Below are 14,885 nucleotides of genomic sequence, written 5' to 3'. Positions count from 1 at the left end.
CTGGATCTAAGAATTCATACACAGGAAAAGAAAATACATGCAAATTACCAGTACCACATCAATTGACTTCTCCTGCTCCTCTCTACCTTTCAAAGCATAGAACTTGTTCCTCTTCGGAGGCTCGGCTGCAGCAGTAGGATTAGGACGAGGCTGAGTATCTACCTTGGCCTTATTCTTCACATGTGGGCAGTCCCTGATCATATGCCCACTCTTGCCACACCCATAGCAGGCATTAGAACCTTCCAGACACTTACCTCTATGCAAACGACCACACTTACCATACGACTTTCCGTCATACTGGGCATTTCTATCATTGCCCTTCATGAGGCCATACTTGCCCCCTTTGGCATTAGTGTTACCGGAAGAAGTAGGATTACCTGAATGCTAGTGCCCCTTCTTGAACTTGGGTCTATCTAGAGCTCCAAACAAACTCTTACCAGTGCTAGAACCAGCCTGATCCGAGGGCCTAGGCTTCTTGCCTTCTCGGCCTTTCTTTCTCCGGCGACTCTCCTCAACCTGTTGTGCATGTGCCATAAACCTAGAAAGGTCCATGTTATCATGCAACATGGATTCCCGACATTTCTCCTACAGATCCTTCGATACACCAGTCACAAACCTGCTTATCTCATCCCTGCTATTGGACACCAGGGAAAAATCATATTTGGAAAGTCTAACAAACTTCAAGGAGTATTCCTTGACTTCCATACCTCCCTAACGCAGGTTGATGAACTCCTCAACCTCAGCCTCTCTCTTCTCTCTGGGAAAGAATCTGTCCAGGAATGCAGTCTTGAGAATGTCCCAAGTGATGGGGACTTCTCCTGGTGCTCGGCCATCTACCCACATCTTGTACCATACCTATGCCACATCATTGAGCTGGTATGCAGCCAAGTCAGCCTTTTCCTCTTCATTAACATCCATAGCATAAAGAATCTTGTGGACCTCATCCACAAACATCTGGGGAACCTCATTGGTTATAGACCCAAAGTAGACTAGAGGATTCATCCTGGTGAAATCTCTCTGTCTTCTAGCCATGCTGCTAGCATGTGGGTTCTCCATGGGAGCACCCTCTCTAGTGGCCTGGGCTGCGATAGCCTGTGCCCGAGGAGTGATGGCTTGGGCCATCTGAACAAGTGTTGCTCTCACTTCTCCATCAGTCAACGCAACTGGGTTGACAGATACTTGGACTTCAGCAGCTGGGGCTTGAGGAGGATCTTGGTTTCCCACAGTAGATGCTTCTCCAACTCTCCTTCCTGCGTTTCTTCTTTTGTTCATTTTTCTACAGGCGCACAGAAGAAGGAAGTTAGATGCTAGAATGACACAAAATGTCAAAACTTACACAACACGATAAAGAGTATATAAAGGGAAGATTCCTAACATCACTAAGTCTCTATGTCATGGTTGTGGTGAACTTCACAACCATAAGTTAGAAACTACGCAACGTGGTTGTTTTGAGACTTAGTTCCTAAATAATTTTACTGCATGCTCTGATACCAAATTTGTGACACCCGGGTCCTAGATGCTAGGTGATACCGGTGTCATTAACATCTTAGAGGTCGTAGAAAAGCCTTTTCTTAGCTTTCATTACAATCATATAGTTAAATTTAGCAGAAAATTTAAAACTTTTTAACTTTGCTGAAGTGTACTTGGACTTCATATAATTTCTGCATAAGAGTGATATACTAATATCTCAAACTAAACAACCATCTATTTAACAGATTGAACAATCGAAATGAAGAAATCATTATATCATTAATGGTTGCCAAACCAGCCTTAATAGAAAATCTTGAACAAATGTTTGAAAGGAAACGCTAAGGACAAAATCCACTAGCTATGTAAAGCTAGAATATAAAGCCACATCCTCGAACTCAAGAGGACCTACCAATTCTGGAGGTACTAGTCCAAACCGCTTCAACTGATCTTCAATCTTCTTCAAGGACCTGCACCTATAAAAATAGAAATTGTATATGGGTTAGTAAGCACTTGTACTATGTATGGGTGTATGCACATAAACACATAAGGACTATGCATGATCAACGAAAGCTCTTCTTATAGCAACATACCATTTTTAGAAAGTGAAGTCACTTTACTTTCCTAATTCGTTATTTATGAATCATGCTATGAATATGACATATTTTCATGCATTTAAATCACACAACTCATTTCTATATGAACATAAGACCTTGGAATCATGAACATAATTTTAGAACAACTCAAGCAAAATTAATACTTTTTTTCTCCCCTTTTGGCCGACAACACCTCTCCCTAGACTTAGTTTATTTTTCAGTCTTTTTTTCTTTTTGTAGTTTAGTTCAATGATCTTCTTTTATCCTATGTTTTACTTACGAGTGCAATGATTCGTTGTTGTCCCATTTTTATAGTGAATCAAGTAAGTAATCCAAAAGACTTAGGAAATGATTGGACTACCCTACTTACAAGTTATTATTTCCAATCTTGTCAAATTGGGCATACAGTCTTTATAAGCCAATCATTGTTGGCTATGACCATTATCTGATCATTTGCATAATATAAAAATGTTGTGGCATATATTTATTGGCTACATAATATTGATATGGCTTAGTCATTGGCCAACTCTATATCATATTTTGAAAATAATATTGCTAACAAATTTATTGGGATAATCCAAACTTTCACTAAACACTGGTCATGAGAATACCATTAGCCAAGTCAATCAACTTCATGTATATACTATTGTAATCTCATCATTTTAAGCAAGCCAACTTTTAACATTTTATTAGCTTATAAGAACTATTTCATCTTCTCAAACACAACTAGCATTACAACTTTTCTTATCTCTTGTAAATGATATTCTAATCATACGGATCTAACCAATAGGTCTCATTCGACATCATCAAATCATAGAAACCTAAATATAATGATGATTTAGCACCACATACCAACAATATGCTCGAGATTTTCATTATACATACTACTAGAATCGAAATAGGGAGAACTAGGGAGATCAACATTCGAAAATCTCATTGGGAACAATCGTAGTTTATGTTTTCTTGAATTCAAAACAATTGAAAAGCCTCCCGGGGAAAGGAATCCAAGAGAGAAAACCCATACGTTACTGTAGAATTGAATCTACGAAGATCACCCGGTACTTTTCACGAAAATCTTGAAGAATATCCTTCAAATTGCCGAAGGAGAATTGATATGTTTTTTCTTAGGTTTGTTCACTGTTTTTCAGACGTGAGTTTCTGTTAGATAAACGTGAGTCTACGTCTTAGGAACTGAATATTTACTAATTCAACTTAGGCTAATTAACTTAATTAAATAATCAATTATCTTATTACAAAAACGCCCCTCCCAAATTGACTAAAAATAGGAGAGCATTTGACTTAGCCAAATCTGAAAATTTGGTAAGCGTTCGAGTTTAACCATGATTTTTAATTAATTAATTATGTTTCTAATTTAATTAATTAAGTGACCTTGGGTAATTCCAAAAGTACCCCTAAGTCACTAGGACCATAACCAACCCCTTTGGACCATCCTAGGTTAGGTACTAGGATGTTTCTTTAGTTAGTTACTCGGCTAGTGTCAACCGGTTAGGTCGTAGGATTTCGGGTACACTAGTTAGTTTATTTTAGTTAGTACTAGGTTAGTTAGATAGTTAGATAAGTTATTTAGAGCCTAAGATTGGTTAGAAAGCTCGGTGACACGTGGCTTGACACGTACACACACCTTCCCCCTAACCGCCCTAACCGAGTTCGGTTGGGCTTGGCGCTTGGTCTATTGGCGTTATCACATGTGCTTGCACATGTGTTTCTGCGCACTTCTTGTTCACTTCTTGTCCTCTTCTTTTCCCAAGGTTCCTCACTATGTTCTTGGGTACTGTTTAATCTACATGATCATTTTGAATGATAATGTGCTATGGTACCTAGGCTTGACACTTGGATGTCTCGTACCTAATGTGTGTAAGGTATGAAATCAGATATTTTAGCTTAGGGTCTTCTTTGCAGGTACAATTCCTAAACAAGATTGGATTGGAGCATTTGAACATCAAAGTACATCTTAATACATAGTAATTGGCTAACACCCTTAAGTCAATATTCTCTAACATGCCCTATATTACGCCATATTGGGCATTGGGATGCCTATGTACCCCAATAAATATTCTTAATGCCTAATAGACTCTTCCTTAGACAATTACATTTTTTCGAATGTTACAAGAAGGATCCAGATCGCCGATCCATTCGACGTGTCGCCGAATCACCCCTTCCTCACCAAGTTGACAAAATACATGGGCTATGGTTCAGGACTTATGGGGAAATGGAGGCTTACTTAGAGAGTCATTGAGTGGCTTGTGTGAGCTCCAACTTCTCTTTTCTTTAGCTTTTACATCATTTTCACTCATTTCACATTGTAATGCTCTCACCTTATTTTTAAACCTTATTTGTTGAATATCAACACATTAACATCACATATGAGCACAAAATCAGAACAAACGACGCTAATTCATTTAGTGGTAATCCTTAAATGAGTCAAAATTTCTGACTCATCAACACCCCCAAAATTAAACTTTTCATGTCCTCAAGTAAAACAAAAGATTTATGAGGCAAACATGAATATCTACAAAAAGTGTTGTTTGAGACTATACATGAATGCACACAACGTTTAATTTACACATGCAATGCTCAATTTCTTACGCCCTTAGCTACCCCCTAGACGCGGACACGGGACCGAGGACCACAAGTGATCCCAAGCTAACTCTCATGGCAAGATCATGAGCATACTAGAGATAATGAACTGGCGCGGAAGATAAATCATAATTAAAATGAAAAGATGGGGAATACTCATATACTTTAAATGAGATAAATGAAAACAATAATGAATTTAATACAAGAATATATTAACTCAATACCAGTCTGAAACTAACTATAATTGAAAATAGCCTCTAAACGACAGGAAATGCTGGGACAGGCCCCAGCTAAAGTCTAGAAAAACTAAAACTAAAGGACTAAGAATATTGAACATAATCTCATAATTATTGTCTTCGGAGAATGAGGTCTCACCACTGATTCAACTGAACTAGAGATCGAGAATCAATCTAAGTGTGATTTTGATACATAAGTGATTCCCCACAGAGGGGACTCACAACCTACTTGGCTAGTAGTTCTTAGACAAATTGGGTACGCTAAACACTAGGCCAACTCGGTATTAAGATACTCCTAATGAAGGTTAACTGATTATGACTAACTTTCTGTAGATATTTGATAGCTCAAACCGAACATGCAAACTGAAAATGGAACAATTACTCTGATAATGATGCTTTAATAATTGAGGCATATATATCTAAAGTAACTGAAATATTTGACCTAGCATGTGTAATTCTTGAACTAATGAAATACATAACTACGGTTTTTAATTTATGCAATAAAATCAGTAATAACATGGTAATATGATTTGGATCATATAACTAACTAATTCATAATAATTTGGTGAAGTTCTACAAACCCTAGGTCTAATCATGATAAGTATATCAGAATCTGTTTGATGTCTATAGACCAATAGGTAAAAAAAGCCCACTAGTGAAATCCCACATACCTGGTGATGAATTCCATGGAAAAATCTTTAGGTTATGTGGCTGGAAGTGACGGAACCTTGCTACATTCTTGAACTAGGGTTCTTGACATTTTTCTCTTCTCTTCTAATTTTCTATGTTTTGATTAATGATTTGACTTAGGTAAGTTATAGTAATGTTTCCAGTCTTAAGCTGACTAAAACCTCAAGATTTAGGGTCTAAATGACGTATCTTAGTGGTTAAATGAAATAGGAAAAGACCAAAAGACCCCCGACTTAACTACTATCGGAGTGATCGGCGGATTGAAGTGATGGCCCGTCGTTTAATCTACGGTCCGTACTTTAAGTCTGCTCGACAAGCCTTCACTAAAATGTGCATAAATTTTTACTCAGAGGTTGGATTTTAGCAAAATTGGCGGAGTTGGAAAGAGGATTCAATTATATATTATATCATAGGTCATAGGACACCCAATTCCTTTTGTGCTAAGAGTTATGACCATTTGAATTTGAACCAATCAGCAATTTCCCCCTAACTAACTGTAACCTTCACCTACGGTTCGAAGGTCCATCTACGAACCGTACTAGTCTATCATGGTTCATTTAAGAGGTTGGTTGACAAAGTCTTGATACACAACAGACCACAGACCGTTGTCTGACTTACGGACATTAGGTTTATCCGTGGGTCAAGACTTTGCCGATTTACTAAGTTGTGCTTATGTGATGGGTCGTAGTGGTGAACCACACCTACAACACGAGTCGTAGATCAGACTATGGTCCGTAGATTGCACCTGCAATTTCTGAAAAGCTAAATTTTGGTTTGTGTTTTGATACGGTGTGTTACATTATCTCCCTTTGGGAACATTCATCCTGAAATGATTACTAAGCTAGTTGAAATAGAGGTAGATAGCACAATACCTACGACTAAACAGTGAGAATTGACTTTCTGACATAACTGAGCTCCAAGAACAAGCAAATACGCTTAAAATGCAAGTAAAAACTCAGGGAACATGATTCTAAGGATGAATGTATGCATGAATGACTGAAAAACTTAAGTGAATCTATCACCTCAAGTAGGAGTGGAATCGGAGGGAAAGAGGTGATGATACTTGGCTTTCATAGATGTTTCTGCTTCACAAGTAGCTCCCTCTACGGACTTACTCCTCCACAAAACCTTGACTGAAGGGACTTTGTCGTTTCTCAACCTTCTAACCTGATGATCAAGAATCTTAACTGGTACATCCTCATAAAAAGGCTATATTTCACCGCTACACTCTCTAATGGCACTATGACTGCTACATCACCCACACACTTCTTCAATAGTTCGATGTGAAAAAGTAGATGCACTGCTGCTAATTCTATTGGAAACTCTAACTCATGTGCCACATTGTCAACCTTTTTCAAGATATTTTAAGGGCCTACACATATAGGACTAATCTTCCCTTTCTTGCCAATCTCATCACCCTGTTCATAGGTGACATTTTCAGGAAAACCAAATCATCAACTTTTGGAACTCTAGTTCCCTTCTCCTTACATATGCATAAGATTTCTGACGACTCTGGTCTGTCTTAAGTATATCTCTAATGATTTGCATTTTCTCCATAGCATAATGGATTGAATCTTGTCCTATAAAGCTGTTTCACCTGCTTCAAACTAACTAATAGGAGATCTACTATGTCATACAATGCCTCATAATGTGCCATTTGAATGCTGGAATGGTAGTTATTGTTGTAGGAGAACTCAATAAGAGGAACATAATCATCTCAAATACCCTTGAAATCGATCACACAAGATCTCAACATATCCTCTATGGTCTTAATGGTATGCTCTGCCTGTCAATCCATCTACGATGAAATGTGTGCTAAGGTTAACCTGAATACCAAGATCCTTGTGAAATGACTTTAAGAAATGAGAGGTAAAATGAGGAACTCTATCCGAGATGATAGACAAAGAAACCCCATGCAACTTCACAATTTTATTAATGTTAATCTTGGAATAGTCCTCCGCCGAATTTGTAGTTTTGACTGCAAAAAATCTAGAAGACTTAGTCATCCTATCAATTATAACATAAATGGAGACTGTTGTCTTCGAGTACGATGTAACCCTGTAATGAAATCCATAATGATCAGTTCCCACTTCCAAGTAGGAATGTTGATCTCTTTAGTCATACCACCTAGTTTCTTATGTTCTACCTTGACTTGATAGCAATTGGGGCACTTACTCACAAAATCTTCTATATCCCTCTTCATGTCATTCCACTAATAGACTTCCCGTAGATCGCGGTACATCTTGGTGGAACTTGGATGAAAAGAATATCTGATTTTATGGGTTTCTACAAAATAATATTATGTCTCAACTCACCCATATCTGGAACACAGAATCTACCCTGATAGTGAAGTACACCTTCTCCCCCTTAGGAGAAAACCTCCACTCACTGATTATGGATTGCACCCTTAAATTCAAGCAAGATTGGGTCACTACCTTTCTTTCCCTTAACCTCTACTAGCAAAGAAGATTCTTCCCCATTCTAAACTTACTCCACTGTTTGATATGCTCATAAGGCAAACTCCCAAGCGAGTAAGCCTGTGAACATCCTTCACTAGTTCCTTCATTTCTTCCTCAACATGGGCTACACTACCCACAGATAATCTGCTAAGAGCATTTGCTAGTACATTCGCCTTACCAGGATGATAATGCACACTCATATAATAATCATTAAGGAACTCAAGCCATCTCCTCTGGCGAAGATTTTACTCTTTCTAGGCGAACACACATTAAACACTCTTATGGTTAGTGTACACATCGAGATGAAGACCATACAAGTAGTGTCCCTAGATCTTGAGTGCAAACACCACTACAGCAAGCTCGAGATCATGAGTTGGATAGTTTTTCTCATGCACATTAAGTTGTCTAGAAGCATAAGCTATAACTTCATCTCGCTGCATCAACACACAATCTAGGCCAAATCTGGATGCATCGCAATAGATCACATAACCATATGAACCCTCTCGTAGAGTCAAGACAAGAGTTGTAGTCAATCTATTTTTTAATTATGCAAAGCTTTTCTAACAATCATCTGACCATTGAAACTTGACCATCTTTTGAGTCAACCTAGTCAATGGTGAAGCTATGGATGAAAGTCCTTCCACGAACCTTCTGTAATAACAACCTAGACCTAAGAAACTTCTAATATCTACAGCAGATGTAGGTATGGACCATTGTTTCACTACTTCTATCTTTTGTGAATACAATTAGATCCCTTCACTAGATATAATGTGACCAAGGAAAGAAAGGGATTTCAACCAAAACTCACATTTCTAAACTTAACGAGAAACTAGCGATCTTTCAGAGTCTGCAGAACAACTCTCAAATGACTCACATGTTCTTCTTCATTCCTAGAGTAAATGAGGATATCATTTTAAAGATGATAACGAGCGAGTCCAAGTACTTTTTAAACACTGTGTTTATCAAATTCATGAAAGCTACAGGAGAATTGATTAGTCCAAACGACATATCTATAAATTTATAATGACCATACCGAGTTCTGAAGGCTATTTTTGGAAGTCACTATCTCTGACTCTAAGCTAATGATAACTCGATCTGAGGTCTATCATTGAGATATGACTAGAACCTTGAAGTTGGTCAAAAAACTCAACAATCCTGGGATGGGATAACTGTTCTTGATTGTGACGTTGTTCATCTGTCTAGAATCAATGCACATTTTGAGATCAGAGAACAATCCTTCTGATTTCCAAGCAACAGTGGTGCACCCCCATGGCGAAATACTAGATCTGATGAAGCCCTTATCTAGAAGGTCTTTCAACTGATCTTTCAATTCTGTAAGCTCTTCTAGAGCCATTCTATAAGGAGGAATAGTAGTAGGTTGGTATCTAGAAGGAGATCAATTCCAAAGTTGATTTCCCTTTGGGGAGGAACTACGGGAAGATATTCTGGAAACACTTCTGTCAACTCAGTGACTACAGGAACCAACTGATGAGTTTGGGTTTCAGAGCTAGAATATTTAACTCGAACTAGATGATAGAGATAACCCTTAGAGATCATCTTTCTGGCCTTAAGGTAAGAAATGAATTGTCTCATATGCGCTAAGATACTACCCTTCCACTCTAAGATTGGTTTGTCTGGAAACTTAAAACGAACAATCTTACTTCTACAATAGATTGAGGCATAACGGGAACGTAACCAATTCATGCCTAGAATGACATCGAAGTCTACCATTTCTAACTCTACAAGATCTGTTGAGGTGAGTTTCTGAGAGATTGTGATATGGTAATTTATCTATATCCATCTGGCTATAATTGGGTCACTTACTAGAGTAGAGACTCAGAAAGGTTGTGAAAAGGTTTTTGGACTAACACTGAATTGGAATGCTATGTAAGGAGTTACGAAGGAAAGATTAGCCCCTGGATCTAAAAATGCATAAACATCAAGGTCAAAGACTTGTAACGTACTAGTGACTACATCAGGAGAACCTTCTTGATCCTGGCAAGCCTGAAGAGCATACAACCTCTTCTAGCGTTAACAACCATCTGTACCAAATGAGTTACCCTATTGAGTCGAGCGACTTGCTGGTGCTACTGAAGTTATAGACTAATCTCTACCATTATGACCTCTTTGATCCTGTCTAGAAGAACAATCCCTCAACTTGTGACCAAACTGACCGCATCCAAAGCATACTTTCTTTCATATGAGACACTCGCCCAGATGGTTCTTACCACTCTTAGGGCAAGTGGGGTAAGTCTTGGTGGCTGAAACACTTTCCTGAGATATAGATCTTAGTTCCTTAATTTTCTGATCATACGTGTTCTTGGAGGATGGAACAATAGTTGTGAAGAAATTGGGGTTGAAAACTTTTGCTGACTTTGTGAGAGATTTCCACCACCCAATTTCTACTAAGAATAGCCATAGTTCCCCCTCTTATACTTCTTTTGCTTCTTGGCCTATTCCCTAAGCTTATAACCCTCAACCTGCTGAGCATGATTCATAAGTCTATAGATGTTCATATCTCCCAGTACCATATCAATTCTGCACTCATTTTTCACCGAATCTGACACTCCATAAAAGAACTTATTCCTCTGAGCCCTGGAGTCAACAACCATGTGAGGAGCATACCTGGAGATTTGGTTAAACTTGAGCCCAAACTCTTGGATTGTCATGTTAACCTGCATTTAGTTCATAAATTCCTGGGCCTTTTCTTCTCTCAACTCTAATGGGAAAAACCTGTCCAAAAAGGTCTCACTAAATCAATCCCATGTAATAGGAGCTGCATCTGTACCCCTTTTTTCCTTCTACTGAGTGTACTAGATATGAGAAACATCTTTCAGCTAGTATGGTGCCAACTCAAGCCGATTATTCTCTGTGAACTACATCACCTCAAAGCTTTTCTTGATCTCATCCAATAAATTCTAAGGATTGTCACTAGTTTGTGATCCTAAGACCTCAGACAGATTCATATAAACAAATTCACGGACCCTAGCTGCTGCTAATATACCATTAGCATTAGCATAAGCTTAAACCCGATTGTTTTGGTTGGCTACACTCTTAGCCAACATCTAAATGTTGTTCCTGTACTTTTAGCATTGGAGACTTCCTGATCTGGGACTGGAGGAGTTGTATTTGCATTCCTGAATTCACATTTCTGGCATTACGTCTTTGAGGATCCATGTTCTAAAACATAGAACGTCGAGTTAGAATGGAATTAGATCATACCTTACGCACGATAAGAGTAACAAGAAAGTTAAATTTTCCTAAAACACTTTGTAGCCTCCCTCTCATTAGATGTGGTGAACTTCACAACCATGAAAAGAACTCTACTTAGTGCGACTTTTCAGACATCCTAGGACACTTAAACCTACTGCACTGATATAAAGTTTATCACGCGCCGAGTTACCCCTGATATGCGGACACATGACCTAGGACCATAAGTGATCCTTAACTAACCCTGCTGGCATGATCATGATCATACTAGAGATAATAAACTGGTACGAAAGTTAAATCCTAATTAAAATGAAAAGATGGGAATACCCATATACTATAACTTATATAAATGAAAAAGATGATGAGTTCAATACTAGAAGATATTAACTTAATACCAATCTAAAACTAACTATGTTTGAAAATAGCCTCTGACTAACTAGAAATGCTCGTACATGCCCTAGATAATTCTAGCTAAACTAAAACTAATGGACTACAAATAATGAAAAAAAAATCATGACTATTGTCCTTTGAGAATGAGGACTCACCACAGATTTTGCTGAGCTGGAGATAGGGAATCGATCTAAGCGTGATCTGGATACTGAGAACCTGAACCTACATAACGAGAAGATGTAGCACACATATGCATCAATATTTAAAAGGTATTGAGCACATAGGATAAAGTAAAGATGAAATAATGCATAACTGAATAAAGTAATAAAGCAATGATATAATCTAAACATGATATAGATTATAAATGTTGAGATCACTGAATGCCAATTTTTAACATACTGAAACTAAATACTGATATAGTGATAAATGGTCAATGCAATGGATTCTGATTGAACAATGGGAGCTACAAATAACCGATAATAAAACCACATGAGCCAAATATGGAGTCTGATGTATATGTCACATAAAGAGGACCCAATATACCCCGCCACATGTATAAAGACATGCTGGCGTGGTCACTAGACTGATACCCACAGAGGGGACTTACAACCTACTTGGATAGTAGTTCTCGGACTATTTGTGTATGCTAAACCCTAGCCCAACTCTGTATTATGCTACTCCCAATGAATTTATTGGTTAACTTCTTATGACTAAGATTCTGTAAATATTGAATATCTCAAACTGAACATGCAAACTGAGAATGCAATAATTAATCAGATAATAATGCATTAATAATTGAGGCATGTATATCTAAAGTAACTGAAATATCTGACCTACCATGTGTAATTCAAGAACTAAGGATATACATACCTAGGATTCTGAAATTCTTGCAATAAAGTTAGTAATAACATGACAATCTGATTTGGAACATATAACTAACTAAATCATAACAATCTGCTGATGTTGTAGAAACCCTAGGTCTAATCATGATAATGGAATGAAGAATCTGACTGATATCTAGGAACCCAATCGGTGAAAGGAACACAATAGTGAAGTCCCACATACCTGGTGATGAATTACATGGACAAATTTTCAGATTATGGGGCTAGAACTGATGGAACCTTGCTGCATTCTTGAACTAGGGTTCTTTACCTTTTTATCCTTTCTTGCTTCTAATTTTCTTTGTTTTGATTAATGATTTGACATAGGTAAGTTCTAGTTATGTTTCTAGGCTTAAATTGACAAAAACCTCATGATTTAGTTTCTAAATGACGTATCTTAGTGGCTAACTGATATAGGAAAAGACCAAAAAACCCCGACATAATGTCTACCTGAGTTATAGATGGGTTAGACTAACGGGACATCGTTCAATCTATGGTTAGTAGGTTGGGTCTGTAATTTGAGTTTGCTAGACATACCTTCACTAAAATGAGCATAACTTTTTACGCGGAGGTTGGATTTAAGTAAACTCAGCGGCATTGGAAAGAAATTCACATATCTATCATATCATACTTCATAGGACACCTAATTCTTTTTGTGCTAAGATTTATGACCATTTGAAGTTGACTCAATTAGAAATTTCTCCCAACTAACTGCTATCCTTCACCTACAGTCAGTAGGTCCATGTATGGACCGTACTACTCGATAGTGGTTCATGTCAGAGGCTGGGTAACAGGGTCTTGATCCACGGACTATGGTCTGAGTTACGGACTATAGGTTTTTCCGTGGGTGGAGACTTAGTCAATTTTTTGAGTTGCGTTTTGGTGAGGGGTTGCAGTGGTGAACCATAAACCTACAACACGGTCCGTAGATAAGACTACTATCTGTAGGTGGCGAGCGTAGATTGCACCTGCAATTGTTTAAAATCTAAAATCTGGCATATTTTTGGATACGGGGTGTTACACAGTTGTTCACTAAAAGTTTCGAGTTGTGACTAGACATCATCAAATATAGTTCAACCTCGTAATGCCTTCTTAAGATGCTTATCTATGCTCAACCAGAGTATTCAAATGCACTCACATAAAAATGATTTTATGCTCTCACAAAGCCAATCAGGAATACATTTTAGCAATTGAAATCAACTTTCACATTCCCAATGAGAAAAACAAGAACGATTTTACCCAGATGCTTGCCTATATTTTGCAACCTCTCGACTCATGAAAGATAAAAAAGGTCTTTCAAGTCTTGTAATTTGGCTGAGTATATGGGTATGGAAATTTTTACCGAGTGATTTCTACCTTGTTGAAGCATTGCTCAAATTTCACTTCTTCTTTTTCTCTTTCATCCTTTTAATATTTTACGATTCATCCTTGGCCTATTCAATCACACAAAAATTTTGGTATATCTTGTTGAGCACCCCTTTTAATTTTTACAACCTTGCTCAATGGATACGATTTTAATCATTTCTTTTTCTCTATTTAGCTTTTACTCTCTTATTTTAATGGAGGGTTCCACATTTTTCTTTAACGTAAGTTTCCAAGGATGAGCTTCATAAACTTCTTGCTTGATTTCTTTCCTCATTCTTGCACACCTCCAACTTTGGCTTTTGCCTTAGTTCGCTATTCAAACAAACCAATGCTTCACGTAGGTTTTATGCGGAACATATGGACATTTGTGGTCAAGTTTTAACCAAAGAAAAGGTTAGGCTCAAATTGTTCCAAACTAGGTTCACACTGTAACACCTCAGGTATTAGCGATTGTCATTTTTCGCATGCAGAAGGCTAGATGGCTAAATTTGTGAATTTAACCGTAGAATCTTGTGCGGTTCTATAATATCATATTTTGATTGGAATTTTAAAAAAAAAATATTACCTTCAAGAAAATGTATTAAATATCGATGAACATTTCTTTAGTCAAGGTATATTTGCGCATGTATTGTTTGAAAGGAATTTCGTCATTTATGAATATTTTAATTGAAATAGTAAGTCTAGTTAGGTCAAGAAATTATTATTGTAGGTGATAGATTTTATTTGAAAGATTTTTCTAGTAATTAAGAGATATCCAAAGAATTTTTATACATCTATTATCATGAGACTATGCTATGCCCGAATGCTTAGTAATGAAAAAAAGATTTGAATGGCTTTGACGCCTCCACGTTTAGGTGACGTGGGTTGGACACATTTTGTTTTAAATTATGGGATGCTTCCACTACCCATATTAATATATTATTTAATTATTATGTGTATTACAATATAACATATATGAAAAAATCTTGCCAGATAAAGTTCCTCTCTCTCTCT

The 14,885-nt window shown here is 37.4% G+C and overlaps 1 long non-coding RNA gene across 1 annotated transcript; it reads right to left on the bottom strand.

Annotated features, from left to right (window-relative positions):
• Nucleotides 1-1,812: 1,812 nt before the first annotated feature.
• Nucleotides 1,813-14,183, bottom strand: LOC114075754. The gene is made up of 3 exons (XR_003576193.1): nucleotides 13,884-14,183; nucleotides 11,802-11,868; nucleotides 1,813-1,943 (listed from the first exon to the last, which is right to left on the bottom strand). It is a non-coding gene; the product is annotated as an uncharacterized LOC114075754 (long non-coding RNA).
• Between the last annotated feature and the right edge of the window lie 702 nt (nucleotides 14,184-14,885).

This window comes from Solanum pennellii, chromosome 1, assembly GCF_001406875.1.
Source record: "Solanum pennellii chromosome 1, SPENNV200".
In the NCBI taxonomy this organism is placed as follows: domain Eukaryota; kingdom Viridiplantae; phylum Streptophyta; class Magnoliopsida; order Solanales; family Solanaceae; genus Solanum; species Solanum pennellii.
The sequence above is the reverse complement of the archived record's forward strand: the minus strand, read 5'-3'. Positions and strand labels throughout refer to the sequence as shown.